The following is a 12,616-nucleotide window of genomic DNA, read 5'->3' as shown; positions in this document are numbered from 1 at the left end:
CTGTTCAGAATTATTCACTCTGTATTTAGTTTGTAAGGAATATCCCACCTGCTTTGTTCAAATTTTAAAATCTTAGTTGGAATTTCTGAATACTTTTTACCAGGGTAATATTTCTTCTTAGTCCAAATTTCCTCACACTTATACAATAAAAATTTCCAATAATAAAACATTACAAGTTGTGTGCTCACTTTGGCAGCACATGTACTAAAATCCTATATGTTTTTAAATTAGAAATATATAGCTACAATATTTATATGAAATATAAGTACTTATCTATACTGCTTGCTATGAAATGTCAAATTAATTAGTCTTCTAACAGTGTTTTTGCTATTGTTTTTAGCTGCCATTGAATTACCCCTCAACTAATGTTGTTGTTGTTGTTAAGTGCCGTCGAGTCGTTTCCGACTCATAGCGACCCCATGCACAGCAGAACGAAATGATGACCTCAACTAATTTTGACCCCATAAACAATGGAACAGAATGCTGCCCACTGTCATCATGTTTATCTGTGTGTGAAATATGATTTGAATTGAGAGCTGAGATATATTTTTGTTTCATACTTATATGAAAAACACATCTGATATCTATCTTTCATGCAAGACTCTAAAAAGTATGCACTATTTATACATTTTAAATATAAACAACCTCTATGCCATATGTTATTTTTTATTTTTATGTAATTTTAAGCCTTTTTTCTCACTAGACTTGTGCAATTGTCAAAGACTGCCCATTATCATTTTCATATCACAACCCTAGATATTCCTGGATCATATTTATTGTGCAGATAAAGAAATTCCAAAAACAACAAAGGGAAATGTCTTTAGTAAAAACAGAAATAACAGTAATACATATTTACAGTCAAGAAACACTTTTTGATTAAAAATAACATAAAAAAAACCCAAAATCACAGATTCCAAAGTTTTAGTAATGAGTAAATCATTAAATTTCAAGATTAAACATACCATACATGTCAAAATAGAACTATGTTAAATGTACAGGAGAGATAGAACTGATATTTAAATAAAAATTATAAAAGCAGCTTTCAGAGAATATAAGGTGTAGACTGGAAAGACTATACAACAGTGTTGGCCATGCCAGCTTAGACATGGAAGGTTTAAGACAATGCAGGACATTTTCTCATCAATCAGGAAATTTACAGTCAATTTGGGAAGATGCGATAGGACATATGCAAATTAGCAATGGGACAGTAACAGAGCTAGCAACATAACATAATTTTATGAACAACATAAAAAGCAGTAAATAATTGAATAACAAGATCTTATAACTCATGTAATCTGTTCCAAGATAACAGAGTGGCCACTTGGATTTGTCTCCTTCCTCCTTAGAAGCTGTGGCAGCCACAGAAGTTTCCTCAGACCTTCCTTCAAAGGAGAGAAATTACTATGAAAAGTATAGATTTGCTGACAGCTTCTAGCTGCCACATCTGTACCTTTGGAATTTACTACAGGATTCATGCTAAGGTCATACTCTTCCAGTCATTTTTATAGGCCAATAGCTGAGCCTGCAGTAGGAGTACAAGAGCTAGGCCCATTACACCCAAAGAACAACACCTTTAATGAACAAACTTTGCTCTAGTATTCAACCAGTCTGCCTGAGTGAGAGTTTTTCTCAGAGCTGTGTTGCAGTCTGAGGGTCTTCCTACCTATTACTCCTTTCCTCTCTCTTTTTTACAAGTATCAGATGTGCATTGTGGTCTCAAGGTGTTCCCTGCCTATTCCTTCAACCCCCACTCCTTTATCTCCCGTAGGCATTTTCCCTAATACATCTCTTATACTTTTATTCTTTTTGATGTCTGCTTCTCACAAGACCTTACAGATAAAGGTGCCTTTTAAATTCTAGAAATGTATTAGGAAATATGTAAATTTTTGTGAGTAAGAAATTGAGACAGATCAGTTATACAATCACAGATTTTTTTCAAAAATAATATAGAAGGCAGAGAGCAGATAGAAGCATAGTAATTGAGGGAAAAGGATTTAGGTAGCCATAACCTAGTGTAAATGTAGAAGGGATTATTGGAAAGAGAAATTTCCTCTGTCCTCAGGATTCAAAAATGGTTGCAGCAGCGTACTGACAGGGAACAGCCATAAATTCAACCCTGATTCAGAAGAGGATATGGAGAGACATCATTGCTGATGTCAGATGAATCGTAGCTGAAAGCAAAGTACCAGAAAGATGTTTACCTTTGTTTCTTTGACTATGCAAAGGTATTTGATTGTGTGTATTATAAGAAATTATGGTTAACATTGTGAAAAATGGGAATTTCAGAATACTTAATTGTGCTCATGAGGAAGCTGTACATAGACTAAGAGGCTGGTGTTCAAACAGAACAAAGGGATACTGCATGGTTTCAATCAGGATAAAGGTGTGTCAGGGTTGTATCTTTTCACCATACTTATTTAATCTGTATGCTGAGCAAATAATCCAAGAAGATGGATATACGAAGAAGGTGGCATCAGAAATGAAGGAAAAGTAATTAACAACCTGTAATATGCAGATGCCACAACCTTGCTTGCTGAAAGTGAAAAAGACTTAAAACACTTACTGATGAAGATCGAAGACTACAGTCTTCAGTATAGATTGCACCTCAACATAAAGAAAACAAAATCCTTAAACTGGGTCAATTAGCATCATGATAAGAAGAGGAAAGTTTGAAGTTATCCAGGTTTTCATTTTACTTAGGTCTGGAATCAACACTTGTGGAACAGCAGTCAAGAAATCAAACAAGATATTGCGTTGGGCCAATCTGCTGCAAAAGACCTATTTAAAGTGTTAGAGAACAAAGATCACTTTGAAGACTAAGGTACATCTGCCCCAAGTCATGGGCAACGAATAAAGAACACTGCTGAAGAATTGATACATTTGAGGTTTGGTGTTGGTGAAGAATATTGGATGTACCCTGGACTGCTAGAAGAATGAACAAATATGTCTTGGAGGAAATATAATCGGAATGCTCCTTAGAAGTTAGAATGGCCAGACATTGTCTCTGGTCTTGTAGTCAGAAGGCAGCGATGCCTGGAGAAGGATAACATGGTTGGTGAAGTAGAGGATCAGTTAAAAAAGGGAAGTTCCTTATCCAGATGGACAGACACAGTAACTGTGATGATGGCCTCAAGCACGGCAATGATTTTGAGGATGGTGCCCGACTGAACAGTGTTTTGTTCTGTGGTACCAAGGGTCATTATGAATTGGAGCTGACTCAGAAACACCTAACAGCAACAACAACAGGACTCTCACTGAGAACCAGAGTGAGGTAGGTAGCTGAAAGTAGAGTGGTAAACTAATTCTTATATAGCATTATTGACCCTTACCTAATCTGTTTATAACATTAGTCAAGCATCTCCTCATCAATTACATACATATTATATACACAGGTCACACCACAGCCCACAATTTGTCACTGCAGTCAATGTTGTTATTATTATTAGGTATCAGACTCATAGAAATGACATGTGACAGAGTAGAATGGCCCCATAGAGTTTTCTAAGCTGTAGTCATGTGGTGTAGTGGATAAAGCATTTAGATTCTGACTGGAAGGTTGCCAGTTCAAACCCACCAGCTGCTTTGTGGAAGGAAGATGGGACAATCTACTTCTGTAAAGATTGAGAGCCTCAGAAACCCAATGGCATTGCTATGCGTTGGAATCGACTTGATGACTTTAAGTTTGTTTTTTTGTTTTTGAAAATCTTTATAAAAGCAGATCACCAGGTTTCTCTTCCATGAAGTCACTGGGTGGGTTTGAACACCACTTTGAGTCAGCAGCTAAGCACTTAACCATTGTACCAGCACAACTCCTTTCAGTAAATATTAGGTGGAATCTTACAAAGTTTCCATTTTCATTGGGCAAATATACATATATATATGTAATTTCATGTTTCAACCAAATAATATTCAGTCATGATAATGTAGATGATGTATTGTGTCAACTTTTAGAAATAGCATTTACTCATAATTGAGAAAAATTAATTATGATTCAGTATAACTTTAATCAATCTTGATAATACAAAAGTAAAAACACAAATGTCAGAATTTTGGAGTTGGCAGTTAAGGGGGAGCCAAAAGGATGGATAGGGCCTTCATATTCCATTTTTCATTATGCAGAGTCAAAAGCTATTATCTATACTTTAGGAAAGAAGAAATTAATGTGGAGCTACATTATTTATAGATGTGAAAATAATTAATAGTGAAACTAAAAAATGGTGATATAACTATATTGGGATAAAGAAGAAGACAAAAAGTGAACTTAAGCAAAACTCATTTATTTAGCAGGAAACTGTAAATTCTGAAATTGATAATCCAGGAAAAGATATATAGAAATACCATTTTAATTATTGTGTTCCCAGGGAAGCAGTAATAGGGAGAAAAAGAAGATTGGTTGGGAGTAGAAATTATTTTATGCTTTTTTTTTTTTTTTTTTTAACAGGTGAATTTTGCTTTGCCTAGTACCATGAGACTCTGAAATGATTATGGGAAAAATTACCATTGTTCCCTAACCTTTAAAAATTTTTGTCAAAGCATTAAAAACTCTCTACCATCAGAGTACAGAAATACAACCAGAATGCTCCTTAAAAAAGAGAATTACAAGACTTTGTGTCACCTACTTTGCACATGTTACTGGGAGAGACCAGTCCCTGGAGAATGACAACATGCTTGGTAAAGTAGACGATTAGTAAGGAAGATGAGATGGATTGACACAGTGGCTAAAACAATGGGCTCAAGCACAGCAATGCTTGTGAGGATGGGGCAGGACCCAGCAGGGTATGGCTCTGTTATACATAGATAGAGTCTCTATGCGTCAGAACTGACTCTCCGGTACCTAACAACAAAACTGTCAGTTATACATGCACAGAGCTAAAAAAAAAAAAAATAGTAAAACTAACAATTATTTAGTATACTTAATTTAAAGCATTAGAAATATTGAAAACTATTTTCTTTGTGTGACAAAAAGAGTTATCAATACTAGTTTGAACAATGCCTGCCTCCTACTTGATGTATAACTTATGATACAGAGTGAGTACCTTGGCCAATGGCCATAATCCTTTAAAGTTTAGATCAGTTTCCAACATTTCATCCTATGTGATTTCAACATCATGAAATATTTTTAAGAGTTCCTTTCATGTGAAGTTTGTTACTCAACCCACTTATTCTAGGATATCTTAATATTTTTTGTCAAAACCATTTTTTCTCATTTATGTCAATTAATTCATTTTCCCTAAGTTATTCTGGTTGCATATCTGCAGTGTCTTAAATGACAGCTCTGTTAAGATAGTCTGCTATTTCTTCTAAAATTAAATTTACGTTCAATTTGAATTTCACTGTTAGTGTTATCATATTTTGTATCTTTGCTCCATTTTCATCTTTATTGACCAATTTTCTCTTCAGATCACCCATTTTTGCAAAATACTATCTGTCCCTAGGAGACAAGGAGCAACACAGTTACAAATGTTACTGTATGTACATGAACTGAAAGGCAGATGAGTAGTGATCAATCACTGACAGACTTTGAAAAAAGTGACATGATTGGTCACCGATTATGATGAGTATCAGGAGCTCTGGTAACATAGTGCCTAAGGCACTTGACTGCTAACCAGAAGGCTGGTGGTTCAAACCCACCAGCCAATCCTCGGAAGGAAGGTAGGGCAATCTACTTCTGTAGTGATACTGTCTTGGAAACCCAAGGAGAGGTTGCTATGAGTTGGGTCCAACTCGACAGCAAATAACAACAACAACAACTATGATGGGTAGCTGTTATCTGTATAGTGATCTGTGAGGAGCCAGTACTGTGCTTTATGCAGTACTCACAGCAACTGAAATTTGAACCATGTTATTGAACAACTACCTTCATCTCACTACATTGTTGCAATTGCATTTAGGAACATGCAAAGAGAGGCCTGCCTATGATTATGTGATGACTAAATGCCTTTGTCTTTAATTATATATTTATGCCTTTATTTTCACCTGTTTATTTTCTCTAAGTTCCATAAGGACACAAACTATACTCTTTACTCAATAATAACTCAATGGTAACTCGCCTAGTGCCTAGCATATCTGGAACCATAAATTACAGACACTCAGTAAGTAGACTTTTAATGAATGAAGGAAAGAAAGAATGAATAAAAAAAAATGCATTCTGTCCTGCCAGGAGGAGAGTTACTTGTTGGCCTGTGTGAGTAGTCTTGGAAGCAATGCAACACAGTGGTTAAGAGTGTGACTCCTAAAAATAAATTACCAGTATGAAAATCCCAGGTCTGCCATTTACTAGCTGCATGATACTGAGCAAGTAATTTAACTACCCAGTTCTTCAGTTTTCTCATCTATAAAAAGAGGATAATGATGATACCTGTTTAATTGGATGTTGTAAATATGAAATTATTTAATGTATGAATAACAATTTGACAATGCAGAAATAGTAAACACTATAAAATGGCAACCATTATGTGACAGAGGACTTGATTTTTTGGAGCAATGATACTAAATATGGCTACCAGCAGATATTACTGTTTCCTTATGCAAAATGGCTACTAGAAATCAAGATAGTGTTTCCAGGAAAATTGTGTGTGTGTGTGCATGTGTGTGTGCATGTGTGTAATGAAAGCTAAAGATATTTGGTAAATATAGTAGCATTACAAATATCTTCCTATAAATTGGAATCTGATATTCAGCTTAATAACAACATTCTGACAACTTATCTAAAAGTATTTTCATGAGCAGATGTATAATTTGTTCCTTTCATTTAGTAATAGAAGATTATTTCCAGAGCTTCCTATTAAATAACTGAATTACAAAAGTAGGAGTTAAAGACTATGCTTTCCTTTTTCTTTTTTTCCTAAAGAGGGAGAAACAAATGTCAAGCTTCAATTTTAATTAAACAATTAACTAAAATGTTATATAGAAAAGACAAGAAAAAAGTTCAATTGTGTAATTCAATTTTAATTGAATGAAGTAAGTTAGTGAAGACTAGCTGCTGTTTCATGAGTCTTTTCATAGGACACAGAATAGATTTTGACAGCAGAGACAGGGGGTAACATTGAGTCTAATTCTATTTAATTAGTGGTGTCCAACCTTTCTCAACAGAAAAGCAATACTCTTATTAAATAATATCAAAAATGCAATGAATTTTGGCCCAAAGAAATGAAGATGTGACCTCTACAAATAAACATTTCCCGAGAGTAAATTCTGTATGTATTCAAAAGGGAATTTGCAAATAAAAAAAGTAATTACATAGCTTCTAGATACTCAGGATGACAGCAGTAGCATACCTTGCCCCCACCACAGAAAAGATAGATGTCTTTTGATTTTAACATAGTCATCCTAGAGTTATAACTAACTATCTGGTTATTATTTGTATTTTGAGAGGAATGAAGATAATCCATCCTTCTCCTATTGATAAGAGTTGGAGAACCAAGGAGCTGCATAATTCTTTTTTATTTTTCAAACTTTTTTTTAATGAGATAATATAGATGTAACACAAAATTTTGCTGTTTTAATCATTCTTCAGTGTATAATTTAGTAGCATTAAATGCATTCATAATGTTGTGCAAACATCACCACTATTTATTTCCAATACTTTTTCATCACTTCAAACTATGACTCAATACCATTAAGCAATGACTCCCTTTCCTTCTTTCTCCAAACACCAGGTAAACTTTAATCTACTTTCTCTCTCTGTGAATTTCCTTTTTCTAGCTATCTCATTGTGATAGTTGGGGTTGTGTGTCAACTTGGCTGGACCCCAGTTCTGTGTGATTGTTCCCATGATAGGATAGGATGACTGTGTTCTGAGTGGCCAATCTGTTCAAGGGGAGTTTTCCTAGGGGTGTGACCTGCTTCCAGGATATCCAGGGACATCCTGGGAAGAGAGACATTTTTCTGTGGATTGGGATTCTTTTGTGCTGCCTGTAACTGTCCGTGAGTGAGCAGTCCACTGTTTGGCCTGGAGATCTTGGATTCGTCATTCTTTGGAGTCAACAGCCAGTGTACTGCCTGCCAACCTTGAGCTTCTCGGCCCCTGCAGGGAAAAGCCTCCAGCCTGATGTTTGCTCCAGGGACTTTGGATTTGCCAGCTTCTACACATTTGTGAGCCATTTTCCTAAGATAAATTTCTCTCTCTCTTCATATATATATATATATATATATATATATAAGCTTTGCTGGTTTTTGTTTCTCTAGAGAACCCAGTCTAACACATTTTGGTACTGGGAGTGGTTCTAGAGAAACAAAATCATAATTAAGTGGAATTATACAGTGTTTGCCCTTTTGTGTCTGGTTTATTACACTCAGCATAATGTTTTCTTTATGCTGTTAAGTGTCAAAAAGCAAAGATGTCACTTTGAGGACTAAGGTGTGCCTAATCCAAGCCATGGTATTTTCAGTCACCTAATATATATATGCAAAAGATGGACACTGAACAAGGAAGAGGAAGGAAGTATTGATGCATTTGGATTATGATGTTTATGAAGAATATTTAACATACCCTGGATGGCTAGAAGTACAAACAAACCTGTCTTGAAAGAAGTACAGCCAGAATGCTTCTTAGAAGTGAAGATAGAAAGACTTCATCTTATATATCTCAAACATGCTATCAGGAGGGACCAGATCCTGGAGAAGGACATCATGCTTGGGAAAGTAGGATATCAGTGAAAAAGAGGAAGAGCCTGAATGAGATGGATTGACATAGTGGCTACAACAATGGGCTCAAACTGAACAATGATTGTGAGGATGGCACAGACCTGGGCAGTGTATCATTCTGCTTTACACAGGGTGGCTATGATTTGAGACCAATTTGATGGCACCTAATAACAACAATGTTTTCAAGGCTCATCCATGGCTCAGCATATGTTAGAACTTTAGATCTTCATTCCTTTTCATGTATTAATAATATTCTAATGCATTCTAAAACAGTATTTTTTTTTTTTTTTCACTCTCTTCATTTGTTGATGGATGTTTGGGTTGGTCACACCTTTTGGCTATTATAAAAACTACTGTAATGAACATTGAACTATATGTATCTTTTGAATCTCTGTTTTAATTTATATGTGTGTGTGTGTGTATGTATACACACACACACACATAGTAGTGAAATTGTTCGGTTGTATGCTAATTCTATATTTATTTTTTTGAGGAGCTGATAAAATGTTTTCTGCCACATTATCTTCCCTCCAGTAATGGCTGTAGTTTCCATTTCTTCACATCCTTGTTAACCTTTGTTATTTTCCTTTCATAAAAATAATTATTAAATTCTTCCTAATAAGTGTGAAGGAGCTCTGGTGGCATAGTGCCCAGGGCATTTGATAGCTAACCAGAAGGCTGGTTGTTCAAACCTACCAGCCACTCCTCTGAAGGAAGGTGGGGCAATCTATTTACGTTGTGATACTGCCTCAGAAACCCAAAGAGGGGTCTCTATGACTCAGGTCCGACTTGACAACAGTGGGGATTTAATAAGTGTGAAAGGAGCTCTGGTAGTACAGTAGTTAAGACCTCGGCTGCTAACCAAAAGGTCAGTGGGAAAAGATGTGGTAGTCTGTTTCCATAAAGATTATGGTGTTGGAAACCTTATGAGACAGTTCTACTCTGTCCTATAGGGTCACTATGTACCACAATTGACTAAGCATCAATGGCTTCAGTTTTTACTAAGTATGAAGTTTTGATTCACATTTCCCAAATGACTAGTGATACTGAGCATATTTTCATGTGTCTATTGGCCATTTGTATACATTTGGAGAAATGTCTATTCAAATCTTTTGCTCTTTTGTAAATTGGGTAGTTTGCCTGTTTTTTATTGAGTTTGTAGTAGTTGTTTATATATTTTGGCCACTAAATTCTTGTCAGATACATGCTCTTAAAATTTTCTTCCATTCTGTAGGTTATCTTTCTATTTTCTTGATAAAATCCTTTGATACACTAAAGTTGTTTTTTTGTTTTTGATGAACTACAATTTATCTATTATTACTTTTTCAATGTGTGCTTTTGGTGTCTTATGGAAGAATCCATTGCCAAATACAAGGCCCTAACAATTTACCACATTTTCTTCCAAAAATGTGTGAATTTGGCTCTTGTGTGTGAATTGTTGATCGATTTTGAGCTCATTTATGAATGTGGTATGAAATAGCATTCCAGTTTTATTCTTTTTACATATTGAAATGCTGTTGTCCCATTACCATTTATTGACAAGACATTCCCCATTGAATGAGCTTGACACCCTTGGTGAAAACCATTTTTTGTGATGTATAGTTTTATTTCTGGACTCTCAATTCTATTTGATGGGTCTATATGTTTGTCCTTATGCTGACAAAACATTGTTTTGATTATTGTAGCTTTATAGAATGTTTTGAGATCAGGAAGTATTAATCCTGTAACTCTGTTCTTTGGCAAGAATGCTTTTAGTTATTCTGGACATCTTGAAATTCCATATAAATTTGAGGATTCTCTTTTCCATTTCTTCCTTTTTTTTCCATTCTGTTGTAATTTTGTTAGAATTCCATCACATTTATGGATTGCTTTATGTAGAGTTAGGAGCTCTGGTGGTGCACTGGTTAAGGCATTTGGTGCTAACCCAAAGATCAGCAGCTCAACTGCACCAGGCACTCTACAAGAGTGAGATGAGGCAGTCTTCTTTCATAAAGATTTACAGCCTTGGAAACCCTATGGGGCAGTTCTGTTATGTCCTGTAAGGTTGCTATGAGTTGAAATCAGCTTGATGGCAGTGAGTTTGGTTAGATTTTGTTCATGTAGTATTAACATCATAGCAATATTAAATCTTCTAATCTATTTACACAGAATTTCATACAGTGATGTTTTCATAAATTTTAGCATCATCATCCTAGTTAAGTTTATTCCTAAGTATTTTTTATTCTACACACTATTGTAAAAATTTATGAAAACATCGTTGTATGAAATTAAAAATTTCCTTTTTAAATTGCTCATTGTTGGTGTATAGAAACACAACTGATCCTTGTGTGTACATCTTATAACAAAACTTTGCTTAATTTGTATATTAGCTCTAGTGGTTTCCCTATGGATTCTTTAAGATTTCCCATATATAGGATGGCATCATCTGTGAATAGAAGGAATTGTATTTCGTTCTTTCCAACTTAGTTCTTTTGTTTCTTTTTCTTGTCTGATTTCTCTGGACAGGACCTCCAATACAATGCGGAGTAGCAGTGGTGAAGATCAAGAACCTCTTTTTCCTGATCTTAGGGAGAAAATTTTCAGTCTTTCACTATGAATATGATATTCACCATAGGTTTTTCATAAAACCCTTTTATCATGTTGAGGTGTTTTCCTAGTTTGCTAAGTGTTTTAATCACGAAAGTGTTAATCGTTGAGATGCTTATATGTTTCTGCTCTTTTATTGTATTATTGTGACACATTATTTGATTTTCTTATTTAAACCACTGTTGCATTCTTGCAATAAATCCCACTTGGTCATGGGATTTAATATGTTGTTGGGTCTATTTCCTTGGTGCTTTATTGGGGGTTTTTGCATCTGTATTCATAAGGAATTGTAATTTTTTTTCTTGTAGTGTCTTTATCTGGTTTTATTATCAGGATAATACTGGCCTCATAGAATGAGTTTGTAAGTGTTCCTTTCTCTTCTATTTTTTGGAAGAATTTGAGAAGGAAATTTTGGTAGATATCACCAGTGAAATTATCTAGATCTGGATTTTTCATATTTTAGGGGGTTTTTCCTTACTGATTCAATGTCTTTACTTGTTAGATGTCTACTGAGATATTCTATTTCTTTTTGAGTTATTTAGGTATTTTGTAAGTTCCTAAAACATTTTCAGTTTCTTTAAGTTATCTAATTTGTTGGTGTATAATCATTCATAGTACTCTATTAAAATCCTTTGATTTCTAGAAAGTTGATAATAATGTCCCCATTTTCATTTCTGATTTTAGTCATTTATATCTTCTCTCTTTGTTCCTTGTCATTTGTATTGATCTTTTCAAAGAATCCACAGTTAGTGTCATTGATTCTCTATTATTTTTCTAGTCCCTATCTTACTTATCTTCACTTTGTTCTTTATTACTTTTCTTCTGCTAGTTTTGTGGGGTTTTATTATTATTATTATTTCTTCTTTGTCTATTACCCCAAGGTATAAGGTTAGATTATTGATTTGAGATCTTTGTTCTTTTTTAATGTAGGCATTTAAAGTTATACATTTCCCTTTCTGCACGCCTTCATTGCACCCATAGCATTGGTATGTTGTTTTCAGTCACCTGTAAATATTTTTTAATTTATCTTGTGAGTGTTGTTAATTTATTGTGCTCCTTTGAATGGGGCATACTTTCTATTTCTTTCTATGCCTTGTGGTTATTATTATTTTTTTTTTTATAATTGGACATTTGACTATTATGTGTTAACTCTGAAAGTCAGATTCTCTCCTTTTCCCAGGGTTTCTTGATTTTATTTTACTTTTTATTATTTTGCTGCTGTTGTTGAAAGCTATGGTGGTCTGTTATTTTAATAATGTTTCACAATTGTATTTGCAGGGACTGTAGTTCTTATTGGGAGCTCTGGTAGCATAGTGCCTAAGGCACTTGACTGCTCACCAGAAGGCTGGCGGTTCAAACCCACCAGCCACTCCTCGGAAGGAAG

Source organism: Orycteropus afer, unplaced genomic scaffold, assembly GCF_000298275.1.
Source record: "Orycteropus afer afer isolate SDZICR_OR568_19922 unplaced genomic scaffold, OryAfe1.0 scaffold00189, whole genome shotgun sequence".
Classification (NCBI taxonomy): domain Eukaryota; kingdom Metazoa; phylum Chordata; class Mammalia; order Tubulidentata; family Orycteropodidae; genus Orycteropus; species Orycteropus afer.
This window is presented reverse-complemented; position numbering follows the sequence as displayed.